Source organism: Cetorhinus maximus, chromosome 3 (genome assembly GCF_964194155.1).
Source record: "Cetorhinus maximus chromosome 3, sCetMax3.hap1.1, whole genome shotgun sequence".
NCBI lineage: Eukaryota > Metazoa > Chordata > Chondrichthyes > Lamniformes > Cetorhinidae > Cetorhinus > Cetorhinus maximus.
Window position 1 is genome coordinate 35,844,046 of NC_135881.1, and position 16,145 is coordinate 35,860,190.

Sequence of the window (16,145 nt, forward strand, 5' to 3'; positions counted from 1 at the left end):
CCTCAGTCGTTGGTAAGATTTTAGAGTCCATTATTAAGAATGAGATTTCAGAATACTTGGAAGTGCATGGTAAAATAGGGCAAAGTCAGCATGGTTTCATCAAGGGGAGGTCATGCCTGACAAATCTGTTCGAATTCTTTGAGGAGGTAACGAGTAGGTTAGACAAAGGAGAGCCAATGGATGTTATCTACTTGGACTTCCAGAAAGCCTTTGACAAGGTGCCGCACAGGAGGCTGCTCAGTAAGATAAGAGCCCATGGTGTTAGAGGCAAGGTACTAGCATGGATAGAAGATTGGCTGTCTGGCAGGAGGCAGAGAGTGGGGATAAGGGGGTCCTTCTCAGGATGGCAGCCGGTGACTAGTGGAGTTCCGCAGGGGTCAGTGTTGGGACCACAACTTTTCACTTTATACATTAATGATCTAGATGAAGGAACTGAGGGCATCCTGCCTAAGTTTGCAGATGATACAAAGATAGGTGGAGGGACAGGTAGTATTGAGGAGGTGGGGAGGCTGCAGAAGGATTTGGACAGGTTAGGAGAATGGGCAAAGAAGTGGCAGATGGAATACAACGTGGGGAAGTGTGAGGTCATGCACCTTGGTAGGAAGAATAGAGGCATAGACTATTTTCTATATGGGGAGAGAATTCAGAAATCTGCAGTGCAAAGGGACTTGGGAGTCCTAGTCCAGGATTCTCTTAAGGTTAACTTGCAGGTTGACACGGTAGTTAGGAAGGCAAATGCAATGTTGGCATTTATTTCGAGAGCACTAGAATATAAAAGCAGGGATGTGCTGCTGAGGCTTTATAAGGCTCTAGTCAGATCACATTTAGAATATTGTGTGCAATTTTGGGACCCGTATCTCAGGAAGGATGTGCTGGCCCTGGAGATGGTCCAGAGGAGGTTCACGAGAATGATCCCAGGAATAAAAGGCTTAACATATGAGGAACGTTTGAGGACTCTGGGTCTATACTCGATGGAGTTTAGAAGGATGAGATGGGGTCTGATTGAAACTTACAGAGTACTGAAAGGCCTGGATAGAGTGGAAGTGGGGAAGATCTTTCCATTAGTAGGGGAGACTAGGACCCGAGGGCACAGCCTCAGAGTAAAGAGAAGACCTTTTAGAACAGAGATGAGGAAAAACTTCTATAGCCAGAGAGTGGTGAATCTATGGAATTCATTGCCACAGGAGGCTGTGGAGGCCAGGACATTGAGTGTATTTAAGACCGAGATAGATAGGTTCTTGATTGGTAAGGGGATCAAAGGTTATGGGCAGAAGGTGGGAGAATGGGGTTGAGAAACTTATCAGCCATGATTGAATGGCAGAGCAGACTCGATGGGCCGATTGGCCTAATTTCTGCCCCTATGTCTTATGGTCTTATTGAAGGGTGAGTACCATGTCAGCCTTGGCCATTTGACCCAGCAGGTAGCCTTAGTATTTGAGCCCCCCCCCACCCCCACCCCACACCCCCACGTCTTGGTGTCGTTACTGCATTGGGCATTTGGCTCATGCTTTTAGTGGCCATGCTTACATCAGCCTTAGTGGTGGAGGAGAAGATGGGTTCTCCCCGCAGCATATGTTGGTGTTAGTCGCATTTGAGTAGTCTGGGGGCAACCTGCAGGGGAGGCAGCTAGACACATACTCAGAACTCCAACACATGTCTTATTGATGGTGATGAGATGGTGGAAGGGGAGCTTCAAGCTGTCGTGGCCAAGAGCCATCTGCTGGCATCAGCGCCGCACCTAATTGTGCCTCCTTGCCATGAGCGCTAAGACCCGTGTGTTATTCAAAGTGATGGATGCCGAATGTGTCCAAGGTGTCCGTTGGGGGACGGAGTTGGGACCAGACGTACTATCTTCTGGGGACTGATCACCAGTAGTGTGGACAGGAGCCGCTGGAGGCCTCAGATGGGTCACTGTGGTTGGGGTGCGGCATGTGCGTGCAGGGTACATGAGCGATCAGCCCCAATAAACGCTCTTCTCTGTTCTGCAGGCAAAAACTGAGCACAATATCCGGGAGCATCAGTGGACTGGTGGTGGGCAGGCCGTGCTGCAGCACCTCACCACGTATGAGGAGCACGCCATGGAGCTGGGGAGGAGACAGGCGGCCAGGTCAGCAGGTGTCAGCGAGGCTGGGGTGCAGCAGCCAGTTATTTGAGGGCCACAGTCCCATCCACTCTGTCTCCCCATCATCCAAAGCACTGATGATTGCTGCAATTGTTAATGCAGCAACACTGCTCATTCACAGACTGATACAGTCAGATGTGTGGGTCATACACAAAGGTCCCTCGGCCCCTTGAGGATGAGCATCACTAGCACTTTCCAAAGTCACCTTATCCCATTTGTGACCACTATCCCCATGGCCTAACATGCCATGGCATCACTGCTGCACATCCAAAGACTTATTGCATCTTAGGAGGGTTTGTACCTCCACCACCCTTTCAGCCAGTACATCCCACATTACTCTGTCCAAAAGGTCCTCAGCACCTCACCTGTCAACCTCATGGCACTCAACTTAAATAAGTGCCACCACGTTAGTCATCCCTGCGCCAAGGGGAAATGTTGCCTTCTGCCCACCCGGTCTATGCCCCTCATAATGGTCTGAAAGTCAGTAATGTGACCTATCAATCTCCTGTGCTCCACGGCAAATGTCGCAAGTGTTTGCAATGTTTCCTCATCACTCCAACTCTCCAGGCCAGCATGCATCCAGGTCAGGAACCTCTGCACTCTCTCCACTCCAATGCCATCCCTCCCATGAAGCGCAGGTCACAACTGAACGCAGAAGTGTAGATGTGGCCTCGACAGCGTTTTCTGCACTTGCAACATGACCTCCCTTTTCCTACATTCTATTCCTCGGCTAATAAAGGCAAGTCTGGCTTTGACCTTATTAAACGCCTTATGTTCCTGTCCTGTTACCTTAACGGGTCTGCCCAGCAAGGTCCCTGTAATCATCGTGACTTCCCGTGGTCCTACCATTACTCCTGTATTCCCGTACCTTGCTTGTCTTGCCTAAGTGCTTAACCGAACACTTATCCACATAACATTCCATGTGGCATTCCTTAGGCTATCTGACCAGCCTGTCTGTATGCGCGTGTAATGTTTGGGCCTCCTCTTGACTATTTACCACCCCACCAATGTTCGTCTCCTTAGGTTCTTGAAGGGTATACGACTTATGAGACTGGGGGGGAAAGGGATGAAAGGTGTTACTGACTGAACGCGAACTGATGCACTGTCCTTGTTGTTAATTTCAGCATCACCACTGCATGGCCGCCCCCAACAAGTCCAGAGCCCCCCATCTGAGGGCCAACACTTGCAACTTGCGTCATATCCTTTCAGCCAGCCAGGCAACAGCGCAGCGACAAACACTTCAATGGGCATTATGATGTCGGCTAGTGACCTGAGGCACAGTGGAGAGGGCACTTCACAATCACTGGAGGAGATGGCACAGACAGAGAGTGCCGGTGACGCCAGCAACCGGCGGACAGCAGGGGACCAGGCACATGCTGAGTTGGGCAGTGATGATGTGCCTCTGGAGATGTCAGCAATGCAGCAGCTGCAGGACAAGTGGCAGGATGCGCGGGAGCATCTGGCAGGGTTGCATGAGGGTGTGCTTCACTTGGTCTCTGTGGTGGAGGAATCCAGGCAGAGTGTCAGTGATGGCATGAACCTCAGGACAGAGCTTCAGGCTTCCTGCACTGAGAGATTGGCGACTCTCATGGAGAGGGGCTTCCAACAGATTGAGAATCTTCTGATTGGGTTACGCTCTGGCCTGCAAGTCCTCACAGCGCTAATGGCCACAAGTGGTCATTCGCAATGTGGGAGATGTTCTGGGCACCAAGTATCGCCGCTTGGTGCCCATGCATCTGCGGTGAGCAGGGAGGTCCAATGTGAACTCACATCGGCACAGCAGCTGCCTGTCGTCGCTGCGAGCTCCTCTCAGGGCGCTCCGGATGAGGACAGCAGCTCCTCCACCCCTCTGCCAGTGACCGTTGCATCTGTTGAGGCTGCGACAACTGGGGAGGTGTCAGTTCTGGAACTGGCCACTCCCTCCCAGGCGGGGCCAACACAGACTCCACGGGCCAGAGGACGGCCGCCAAGGTCATCGAGGTCAACAGGACAGCAGAGTCAGCAGGCTGTCTCACAAGCCACTCTGAGCAATGGTGCGGCACCTAGACGTAGCATCCGCTAATGTAAGCATAAGGCACGTTAGGCACTCCCCGGGTTTTTCACTAGTGATTTTGTGTTGGCCTTAGAATAGGGAATGTTTCATTATGTACGTCAGTGCTTTATTTTGGTGGCAATAAAATCCACTTTTCTGACCATGGCTGAGGGTGTTTCCTTTGTGCTGCATTTGTATGTTTCACAGACATCTCACGAGTGTTTGAGTAGACATTGATGTTTCTGTACTAAGCCCTTAGTTGCAGCTGTTGAGGTGGAAGATGTAGCACCTAAGTGCCACGTGTGGAAGCGCCAGGCAATGCTGGTCCTGCTGATCCATGTGTGTGGAGCTAGCTGAAGGTTCGTTGGATTAAATTGTCCCGGATGTCCCTGCCTCCTTGGTGTAGTAGCGGGTCGGTGTGCTGCCGCTCATCATCGCCCTGTGCTTCCTCATCCTCTGAGCCACTGCTGGATTCATCATGTGCAGCCTCATCCACTGCGTCAAGGTCTTCATCGTCAATTGCATCCCCTCTTTTCAGCGCAAGGTTGTGCAGAGCGCAGCATACTACCACTATCACAGAGACGCGATCTGGGGGGTACTGGAGTGCGCCCCCTGAGCGGTCCAGGCAACGGAAGCGCATCTTGAGAAGACCAATGGCTCTCTCCACCACAGCCCTTGTGGTGCTGTGGCTCCTATTGTAACGCTCCTCAGCTTCTGTTCTTGGATGGCGGAGAGGCGTCATGAGCCACCTTCTGAGGGGATAGCCCTTGTCACCCACCAGCCAACCATCCAGCCGAGCCGGAGCACTGAAGAGCCCCGGCACCTGGGAGTGTCTGAGGATGTCGGCATCATGATGGCTGCCTGGATACCTTGCACAGACTTGCGGAATCTGCATCGTGTGATCACACACTATCTACACGTTCATGGAGTGGAAGCCCTTCCTGTTGACAAAGGCACCAGGCTCACCTGCTGGCGCCTTGATGGCCACATGTGTACAGTCTATTGCACCCTGGACACCGGGGAAGCCAGCAATGGCCGCGAAGCCTCTGGCTCGCTGTGCCTGACTTGCCTGGTCACAGCGGAAGTGGATAAAGGTCAATACCCATCTGAACAGAGCGTCTGTAACCTGCTCGACACAAGTGTGGACAGCTGATTGGGAGACATCGCAAAGATCAGGCTAAATGGAGGCCTCCGGAAAGCTGCAGGCCCGATAAAGATTACTGTCTGCAGACTGCTGAGCTGAAGCTTCAAAGTACAGAGAAAGCTATTGGAAAGCGACCTGAACTGCTAACAAACACACAAGCAAGTTTAAAATACTTTCTGCATTAAATACTTCAGATAAAACATTAACAACCCCCCTGAGCCCAAATATCCCGCTCCATGGATGAGGTTTGTTAAAAAATTAGTTACCCGCCTGCCCGTTGTGCCCGTGCGCCGAGCCGAAGATCGCACGGGCTCCTCAAAATCGGCATCGATTGCCGAGTTAAGGGCCTTAACAAGGCCTTTAATTGATGGCGGGCACGCATCGCGCTTCATAACGCGCCCACCCACCTAAATATCGTGATGCTGCGCGCTGACGTCGGGACGCTCGCCCGACATCAGCACGCAATATTTTAAGTGCTGACATGAGGGCTCTGCCATCCGCACATCAGCCATAAAATCCTGCCCATTGGGTCAGACGACCAAAAGCTTGCTGAAAGAGGTAGGTTTTCAGAAGTGCCCAAAAGGAGGCAAGCGAGGCAAAGAGGAGGAGAGGTGTAGGGAGGGAATTCCAGAGCTTGGGGGGTCGAGGCAACTGAAGGCATGGCCACCAATGGTGGAGCAATTAGATTGGAAATGCACAAGAAGTCAGAATTGGAGGAGTGCAGATATCTCGGAGGGTTGTGGGTTGGAGGAGATTGCAGAGATAGGGAGGGGTGAGACCAAGGTGGGATTTGAAAACAGGGGTGAAATTTTCAAAATCAAAAAGTTGCTTGAACAGGAGCCAGCATAGGCCAGTCAATGCAGGAGTGATCGGAAAACAGGATTTTCTGTGAGTTAAGACACGGGCAGCAGGGTTTTGGGTGTGCGAAGTCAGCCAGGAGTGCATTAGAATAGCCAAGTCTAGAGGTAACGAAGGCATGGTTGAGGGTTCCAGCAGCTGATGAGCTGAGACAGGGGCAAAACTGGCAATGGTCTTAGAGATGGCATGAATATAACGTCGGAAACTCATTTCAGGATCAAATGTGACACCGAGGTTGCAAACAGACTGGCTTAATCTCAGACTGTTGCCAGGGAGAGGGATGGAATTGATAGTAGGGAATGGAGTTTGGCATGGGAGCTGGAAATGACGGCTTCAGTCTTCCCAATATTTAATTAGAGGAAATTTCTGCTCATTCAGTACTGGCTGTCAGATAAACAGTCTAATAATTTCGCAACAGTGGAGGAGTAGAGAGATGTTGGTGAGGTACAGCTGGGTGTCACCAGCGTACATGGGAAAATTAATCCTTGCTTTTGGATGATGTCCCCAAGGGACAGCATGTAGGTGAGAGGTAGGAGGGGACCAAGGATTGATACTTGGGTGACACCAGAGGTAATGTTGGAGGAGCAGGAAGACAAGACATAGCAAGTGATTCTCTGACTATGATTAGATTGATAAGAATGGAACTATATGAGTGCAATTCCACCCAGCTGGATGACAGTGAAGAAGTGTTGAAGGAGGACCTATGGGCAAGCAGGTCAGGAAGAATAAGGGCGGAAAGTTTACCTTTGTCACAGTCACATAGGATGTCATTTATAACTCTATCCTTTCATAATTTTAAAATTTGAAAATAGAGATATTCCTGATAGGAAGAACTTTGCAGCTCTGGAACCATCCGTGAATCACTCTCTCCGATTCCTATGCATCTATAATATATAGTCTATATCCTTTTCAGATTTTGGCAACTAACTGTACACAGAGCCCTACATGTGGTGTGACCAAGATTCAACACAACTTTAGTATAACTTCTTTACTGGTCAATTTTATCCCTCTGACATCGCTGCAGGAGTTCCTCATGGTAGTGCCTCAAACCCAATTATCTTCAGATGCTTCATCAATGAGTTTCCCTCCACCGTCAAGTCAGAAGTGGAGATGTTCACTGATGATTAGTGCTCAGTCCCATTCACAGCTCCCCAGATGAAGAAGCAGTCCATTCCCACATGAAGAAAGACCTCGGCAATATTCAGGTGTGGCTGATAAGTAGCAATTAACATTCACACCACACAAGTACCAGAAAATGACCACATCCAACAAGACAGTTTCCAACTACCTCCCCTTGACAGTCAATGGCATTAGCATCACTGATTCCTCCACCATCAATATCCTGGAGGTTTCCATTGACTAGAAACTTAACTTGACCAGCCCCAAAAATAGTGTGGCTACAAGAGCAGGTCAGAGACTCAGTATTCTAAAAGGACTGATTCACCTCCTGACTCCCCAGAGCCTTTCCACTATCTACAAGGTACAAGTCAGGAGTGTGATGGGATACTCTCCACTTTTTTGGATGAGCACGGCTCCAAGAACACCTATGGAGCTTGCCACCATCCAGCAGCCCGATTGGTCATCACCCCATCCACCACCTTAACCATCCACCTCTGGTGCACCATGGCTGCAGTGTATGCAATCTGCACGATACACTGCAGCAGCTCACCAAGGCTTCGTCAACCGCATGACTCAAACTCACGACCTCTACCACCTAGAAGAACTTGGGAAGCAGACACATGGGAACACTACTACCTGCAAGTCCCCCTCCAAGTCATACACCATCCTAACTTGGAAATATATCACTGTTCCTGCGAAATCCTAGAACACTAACCAACAGCACTGTAGGGTACGTCCAGCGGTTCAAGCAGGCAGCTTACCACTACCTCCTCAAGGGCAATTAGGGATGGATATTAAATGCCAGCCTTGCCAACGATGCTCACATTTTGTGAATAAGTATAAAAAAACTTGTGCTTTCCTCTAGGGTGTGACTGTGACCTGTATAAAACTATTAAGGAATTCCTCCTCCTTGTTTATCAGGTCCTTCTACTTTGGTGTTATGATAAAAATATAGCTGCATGATGGAGCACGGTGCAAACATAATTTTTCTAGCAACACAAATACTGGATAGGCATTAATTTTATTATCATTTATTTACAATAGCAGCCTAATGAACTGTGAGAAATAACACTAAATATGTACTAAAAACTAATTGCTTATGCTGTTAAAACCCAAGCAGATTGGGTTAAAACCAAAGCAAACCCAACCCAACCCAATGGGCAGAATTGTCCCAGATTTGTACAAAGTGCAGTAGCGGGCGGGGAAACGTTGTTTTACCCGCCGGCCGCAATGGCGGATTTTTGCGCCGATTCGTCCCATTCACACCTCATCAATTATGCAGCCACAGGAAACATGCTATCTCACTGGCAGGCAATGTCCGATTTACCCACCACACTGTTACTACGCCGCTTCCTCACACAGGTTGCCCCACTTAAACTGCAGCCGCAAGCACACTTCTCAATGCATGCAGCCCAGGACTGCTCCGGTGAAGACATGGCCCAAAAAGCCAAAAAGAGCGCAGCTCCCCGATTCAGTGACACATCCCTGGGATGCATTCTGGGCACTGTGGAGGCCCACCGCAACGTCCTCAACCCCCGCAGGCGGCCCATCAGTCTCACCACTCCGGCTTGGGATGCAGTGGCAGAGGTGGTCAGTGCCGATGCTGCACACAAGAAGTCGGCCACCCAGTGTAGAAAACGGGTGAATGATCTCATCCGTGCCGCCAGGGTAAGGCAAGCATCTCATCACTCTAAACTCACACACTCACAAGGCCATCACACATTCACTGGCATTTCACCCGCTACCAGCTCAAGGGACATCAGCACTCACTCTCTCACACAAACCCTCAAATCTCAAACTGGCCTCACCTCCTCGGGAGACTGCCTCCTCAGCCCTCACCATCCTGAGGCCACTTGCACAAATCAGCATGTGTTCCCACTAACTGTACCCCCTTCCCCAATACAGCCCTCGCCCCACAGGCTCTCCCCTTGTCTGAGTCCACTTCTCCCCATTCCCCAAGCAAGCCTTGGATCATCCAATGGTATCCGCGGATCGCGAATTCTGTTGGACGCTGGCGTGAACCTGCTAATGGGACGCAAAGTAAGTCCCGACCGGATTCGACCCTCCTCGGCCAATTTACCTTTACGCCAGTGGGAAAACACGCCGGCCCAGAGCATGGCTGGACAGGTGTGACGTGCAGAAGTCGGGACTCACCTTTAAGACATCGCAGACATCCGAGGAGCAGGAGGTGCTGAAGCCCTACAGCCACCAGGCCCTGAAGGAACACGTGCGTCTCATGCTGGGTGGATCCTCATGCGAAAACCTGCCATTGCTGCCAGCAAGTAAAACATATTTTTGCACTTAGTACAAATCTGGGACGATTCCACCTTTAAGGTTTCCACTGGAAGTTGGCCCCTCATTCCTATTTCCATGTGCGCTGTTTATTACTCTTCTCCGAACTGCCAGCTTCTCCTCCTTAAAAAAATCAACATCAATTGACGTTCTTCCTGCCTTAATTGACAACTAGGAACCAGAGGAAATACAGTAAGTGTAACTGTTTTTAATGAATAACGAATTGAGGCTTTTCAAGTGATTGTAGAGATTATACTTTGGTTCAAGTATTTTTGGACTTTGACCCTTGAAAAACTAGGGTCAACTTTTACATGCGGTATATGAAAAACTATTAGCGGAATCGTCCTGGATTTGCACCAAGTGCGGTAGTGGGTGGGTAAAACACCTTATCGTCCCAAACCCTCCGCATTAATTATGCATTCCTGGAAAACATGCCGTTTCCATAGCAGGCAGGCTCTCATTCGTCCACCATGCCATCACCTCACCACTTCACCACATCGGACGCCATATTTAAAGTACAGCCACACTCAGTGCTTCCAGCCCAGGGCTGCTGCATAAAAGACATGGCCCTGAAAGGCAAGAAAAGCCTGCAGCCCCCAAGTTCAATGATGTATCCCTAGAGCCCTTTTGGATGCAGTGGAGGCCCACCCTGATGTTCACTATCCCCACTCTGGCTTCAGCAGGATGGGCAGCAACATCACTTGAGAGGCGGTGGCAGCGGTGGTCAGCAGCAACACCCTGCAAAAGAGGACAGCCACTCAGTGCCACAAGAGGATGAATCACCTCCACTGTTCTGCCAGGGTAAGTCACTCTTTCCATCACTCTCAACTCACGCTCACAAACATCCACAGAGATCTCACCCATTGCCAGTTCAAGGGACATTACCATTGACTGTCTCACACGCACCTTCATTGTCCCCATCCTGTCCACGGGACCACTCACCACCCACACATGCCAGGCATACTTACCATCTGGCCCGGCAGGTGTTCTGTTTACACTCTCTCCATCTCTATTCATACAGGACACACAACAAGAGGGAGAGGTCACAGACCGATGGAGGAATGCCTGAAATCCATCTCTTCATGTACTTTGAAAATACAGCCATCCAGCTGGCCTGTGAGGATCTGGACCGTTCACTTACTGGTGAGGTCGGTGCTGCTCTATCAAGTGAGGATCCAGCAGTGCAACATCCATCAGACATCCATGCTGTGAGCAATGTGTCCTGTTTCACAGGCCACTACCATGCACTAATTATCTCCCCTTGCTTTCACAGGCACATTTGGGAAACTGCCAAGAAAGTCCACGACCCAGGGCCTCCAATTAAGCCCTGAGGGAAGTTAAGGTGAGGAATCTGCTGAAACCCTCCCTGAAGTCCCATCACAGCATTCACCCACATCCTCCACCAACGCAGAGACATACACCTCGGTGGGACTTAGCTTTAGAGTAGCTTCGGGATCACAATCTGGTGAGAACATCGCACTGTTTGATCCACAGCAGGTGGAGGCAGGGACTTCCTAGGAGGACCCCAGCACTCAGAGGACTGCCTGATGCCAGAAATTTGCTGAGTCTGAGTCAGATAATGGGCCCCTGGACTCGGTCATGTCACAGTTGCTGGAGCTGCAAAGGCAAGCTCGGGAACATCAGGAAGGGATGTCCACTGCACTCCTCAGATTGCAAGGCACAATGGAGGAGTCCATCCGCCTTCAGGCTGAGGTGATAGTGCCAACATGCCAATGCACCGAGATCAACACAGGTAGGATAGTAGCTGCCATGGATACCCTGGTCCAGGATGTCACTCTTGCACTGCTGTGTGGGCTAAAATCCATTGCAGATGCCATAGTTTGCCTCCAACAGTGTATACGCGAACAAGGTGTGGGGCAACCTAATCTCACTCCAGCTACCCCTTCTCCTCAAGGAATCAGCCAGGGGCCCTCAGGCTTCCATAGGGAGGAGGTTCAGCACGTGCACACCCCGGGCCATCGACCCAGGTGACTCCGACAGTGTCCGGCCCATCTGAACCCTCTCTTCACACAGCAGGATCCTGAAAGCTCCAGGTCTCAGCCCTCCAGAGGACGCCCGTCAAGGTCACCACCGACCTCACCAGCAAGGGAACGGTCCAGATCCTCACCGGCCAGCTGGACGGCTGTATTTTCAAAGTACGTGAGCAGGCTCCCTTCAACTCCGCTGTGGATGCCTGGGGAGCACCAAGACCTAGCGGCAGGTTAGGAAAGTTAAGAAGTAGTTGCACAGCCTGGGCATGGGTGTTAATCACCTTTCTACACAAGATAAAGGCAGGTGACTCAGTCCAGGGTCTCTTCCCTGTGCTTTGTGCAGCCTTCAGACCAAAGTGATGATCCAGCCTCCCACTCCCTGGAAACATGTGTGGGTGGTGAGTGGTCCCGTGGACAGGATGGGGACAATGAAGGTGCGTGTGAGAGAGTGAATGCTGATGTCCCTTGAACTTGCAGTGGGTGAGATCTCTGTGGATGTTTGTGAGTGTGAGTTGAGAGTGATGAAAAGAGTGACTTACCCTGGCAGAACAGAGGAGGTGATTCATCCTCTTGCGGCACTGGGTGGCTGTCCTCTTTTGCAGGGTGTCAATGCTGACCACCATTGCCACCGCCTCCCAAGCCCAATTGGTGATGTTGCTGCCCATCCTGCTGCTGCCAGAGTGGGGATAGCGGACATCAGGGTGGGCCTCCACTGCATCCAAAAGGCACTCTAGGGACACATCATTGAACCTGGGGGCTGCAGGCTTTTCTTGCCTTTCAGGGCCATGTCTTTTGTGCAGCAGCCCTGGGCTGGAAGCACTGAGTGCGGCTGTACTTTAAATATGGCGTCCGATGTGGTGAACTGGTGAGGTAATGGCATGGTGGACGAATGAGAGTCTGCCTGCTATGGAAACGGCATGTTTCCCTGGAATGCATAACTAATGCAGCAGGTTTGAGGCAATAAGGTGTTTTACCCACTCACTGCAACACTTAGTGCAAATCTGGGATGATTCCGCTAATAGCTTTTATATACCTCATGATCGTTTTCAGCATCCCGATGGTCTGCTCTGCCAAGTTGCGAGTTGCAGCATGAGCCTCGTTATACCGTCGCTCTGCTGCAGTCTGAGGCCACCACACGGGTGTCATCAGCCGTGGCCTCTGCGGGTAGCCCTTGTCCCTGAGGAGACATCCCTGCAGCCTCTGTGGACCCTGGATAACTTCACGGATCTGAGACTGGCTGAGAATGTAGGAGTTGTGGGCACTCTCTGGAAATTGGGTGCAGACCTGCAAGACGTGTTTATGGTGGTCACACGCCAGCTGCACATTCAGCGAATGGAAGTCCTTGCAGTTGACATAGTTCACCCCTGGCTGTGGCGGAGATCTGGGCGCCACGTGAGTGCAGTCGATCGCACCCTGCATCTGTGGGAAACCTGAGATCTGGGAAAATCCAATCGCTCTTGCATCCTGGCTCTCTTGGTCCCGGGCGAAATGCACAAAGTTGTGTGCCTTTGCAAAGATGGCATCTATGATGTCATGGATGCATCTGTGTGTGAAAGCTTGTGTTATCCCACAGAGGTCACCTGTGGATCCCTGAAAGGAGCCACTGGCATAAAAATTGAGCACCGCGGTCACTTTCACGACCACTGGGAGCGGATGCCCTCCAATGCCCCCATGGCGCCAAATCCAGCAGTAGCTGGCAGGTGTGACCGACCATGCACAATCTTTAGCAACACTGGTTGTTGGCCATCTGCAGGAATGAAAAGCGCGCCGATAGACCCTGGGTCTAGCTAGGCTCCGACCAGTGACGGCTCGCTGTGGCTCTCCAGCTGCCCCTTTTTCCTGAGGGTGTTGCTCCTCCTTCTGAGTGGCCAAGCACCTCAGGCGGTCTCTTTTCCATCGTCTCTGCTCTCTGTGCACCATGAGCCTCACAGCTAGTTGACCAGATTCTATGCTCCTGATGTCCTCCTCCTGCAGGATGAAAGAGAAAAGCACATGGGTTAGCTTGGGTATACTAAGAACCTCTCTTGGTTAGGTCTGAAGCTCCTTAATCCATCCCAGAGAGTGCTGGCTACCACTTGAATGGTCAGAGCTTAGTGCGCTGCATGGCTGCCCAAAACCTCAACCTCCTCCGCCCCACTCCACCTGACAGATTAGTGGCAGCCTTGCCCATCAGACTGCATGCTGTGCTCTCAACTCAGGCGCAGGAATTCTCCTAACCTGTACTGCAAGGCTGCGCTGTTAGCTTGAACCATGGGGGAGACTGGTCCAAACTGGGATGCTGACATTGCAAGGGGCTGTGAGATCCTCCACCTGTGACTGCACCATGACCAGCTTTAGCAAGGAGATTGTGCTAGTTGTCCAACTGTTCTGCAGTCCACTAAAATGCTCATTAGTTTGCAGTCTGTCTCGAGGGGTGAAAAACTCTGGAGCACTTGGTGGCACTTTCATGCCTCTGTGTTGCTTGAGTGGGCAGATAAATTAGAGACCCGACTCCACGCATGTCAACGTGGCTGCGCCTGAACTGCCTCAGCTGCGGAGGAATGGTCACTTTATAAAAGGTTTCCCTAATGCATGGCTGCTTCCCTCCCCCGCCACCCGCAACCCCACAAGTGCTTGTGCCGTTCCTTCAACTGCAGGGCAGCCCTTGCCCCCACTCTCCAAGTCACTTCAGCCGCAGGGCAATCCTTGCCCCGCCCCAACGCGCCTCGACCTTGAAGTCCAAATGGTGACCCGGGCGAGCGATGCGCAATGTTACTGTGCACTCACCTCCGAGTTCTCCTCAAGGTGCAGCTCGCCAAGTGCATGCCTTACATATGCTGCTGTGAAACACGTCGGTATGCAATCACACCGGCCTGAGCAGATGATCCAGCAGGCGTGGGGGGATGATTCCAGAGGGCTGGCCTTGTGGAGATGTATTACAATGAGATTCCCGACGTCCGATGGCAGAGAGTGCAGCCTGTCATCGACGGGCTGAGCAGACAATCACAAACTGGTTTCACGACATCATGAAACTGATTTATGGCCTTCTCGCCACATTGTCTGCTCATGCTGCCAAGCATGCCCAATGCCAGCGGGCAGGGAAAATCCCACCCTATGTTTTGAGATTGACCTTGACAGTATTGACATTTAATTGGATTTTTGCAATACTTAAAAACCTGGGCAACGATATGTGATAGGTCCCTGTGTCACCAGATGGAGAGCTACAATCAAGAGGATTCAAGAGCACAAAAATGCCTAATTGCCTGCCTCCTCAATTTTCTAATCCTCCTAGATCCAAATGTTTCAAAAAACATCTTTATCAACTCACAAAATTTAACCCATCTCCATCCATCCAGAAAGGTGCTAATGCCACTCATCTGCAACAACCCTCTACTAATCCATCTAAAACAGGATCCTACCACATTTGAAAAATGTGGAATGCCTTAGGAATTTTCATGTCATTCATATGCCTGGGGCCACATCATCATCTCTGTGTTGTTCCCATTTCAGTATATGTGCTGCTGAAGCAAAAGAGGATCCCTACTTGAACCTTGATTTTTTTATATATTCGTTCTTGGGATGTGGGGGTCTCTGGCTGGGCCAGCATTTATTGCCCACCCTTAATTGCCCTTGAGAAGGTGGTGGTGAGCTGCCTTCTTGAACCTCTGCAGTCCATGTGGTGTAGGTACAATCACAGTGTTGTAATGGAGGGAGTTCCTAATTTTGACTCAGCGACAGTGAAGGAACGGTGATATATTTCCAAGTTAGGATGGTGAGTGACTTGGAAAGGAACTTCCAGGTGGTGGTGGTGTTCCCATGTTTCTGCTGCCCTCGTCCTTCTAGATTGTAGTGTTTGTGGGTTTGGAAGGTGCTGCCTAAGGAGGCTTGGTGAGTTCCTGCAATGCAACTTGTAGATCGTATTCCCTGCTGCCATTGTGAGTTGATGGTAGAGGCAGTGAGTGTTTGTGGATTTGGCTACCAATCAAGCGGGTTGCTTTGTCCTGGATGGTGTCAAGCTTCTTGAATGTTGTTGGAGCCGCACTCATCCAGGAAAGTGGAGAGTATTCCATCACACTCCTGATTCTGATTTGCAAATGATGGGCAGGCTTTGGGGAGCCCTGATCTGAGTTAATCATCACAGGATTCCCATCCTCTGACCTGCTCTTGTAGCCACAGTATTTATATGGCTAGTCCAGTTCAGTTTCTGGTCAATGGTAACCCCCAGGATGTTGATAGTGGGGGATTCAGTGATGGTAATACAATTGAAAGTCAAGGGGTGATGGTTAGACTCTCCCTAGCTGGAGATGGTCATTGACTGGCATTTTTGTGGCGCGAATGTTACTTGCACTTGTCAGCCCAAGCCTGGATATTGTCCAGATCTTGCTGCATTTGGACATGGACTGCTTCAGTATCTGAGGAGTTGTGAATGGTGCTGAACGTTGTGCTTTCATCAATGAACATCACCACTAATGACCTCATGATAGAAGAAAGGTCATTGTTGAAGCAGTTGAAGATGGTTGGGCCTAGGACACTACCCTGAGGAACTCCTGCAGCGATGTCCTGGAACTAAGATGTTTGACCTCCAACAACCACAACCATCTTCCTTTA

The 16,145-nt window shown here is 50.7% G+C and overlaps 1 non-coding gene across 1 annotated transcript; it reads right to left on the minus strand.

Annotated features, from left to right (window-relative positions):
* Positions 1-14,964: 14,964 nt before the first annotated feature.
* Positions 14,965-15,067, minus strand: LOC144679272 (U6 spliceosomal RNA). Its single transcript, XR_013576301.1, has one exon. It is a non-coding gene; the product is annotated as a U6 spliceosomal RNA (small nuclear RNA).
* Positions 15,068-16,145: the final 1,078 nt, after the last annotated feature.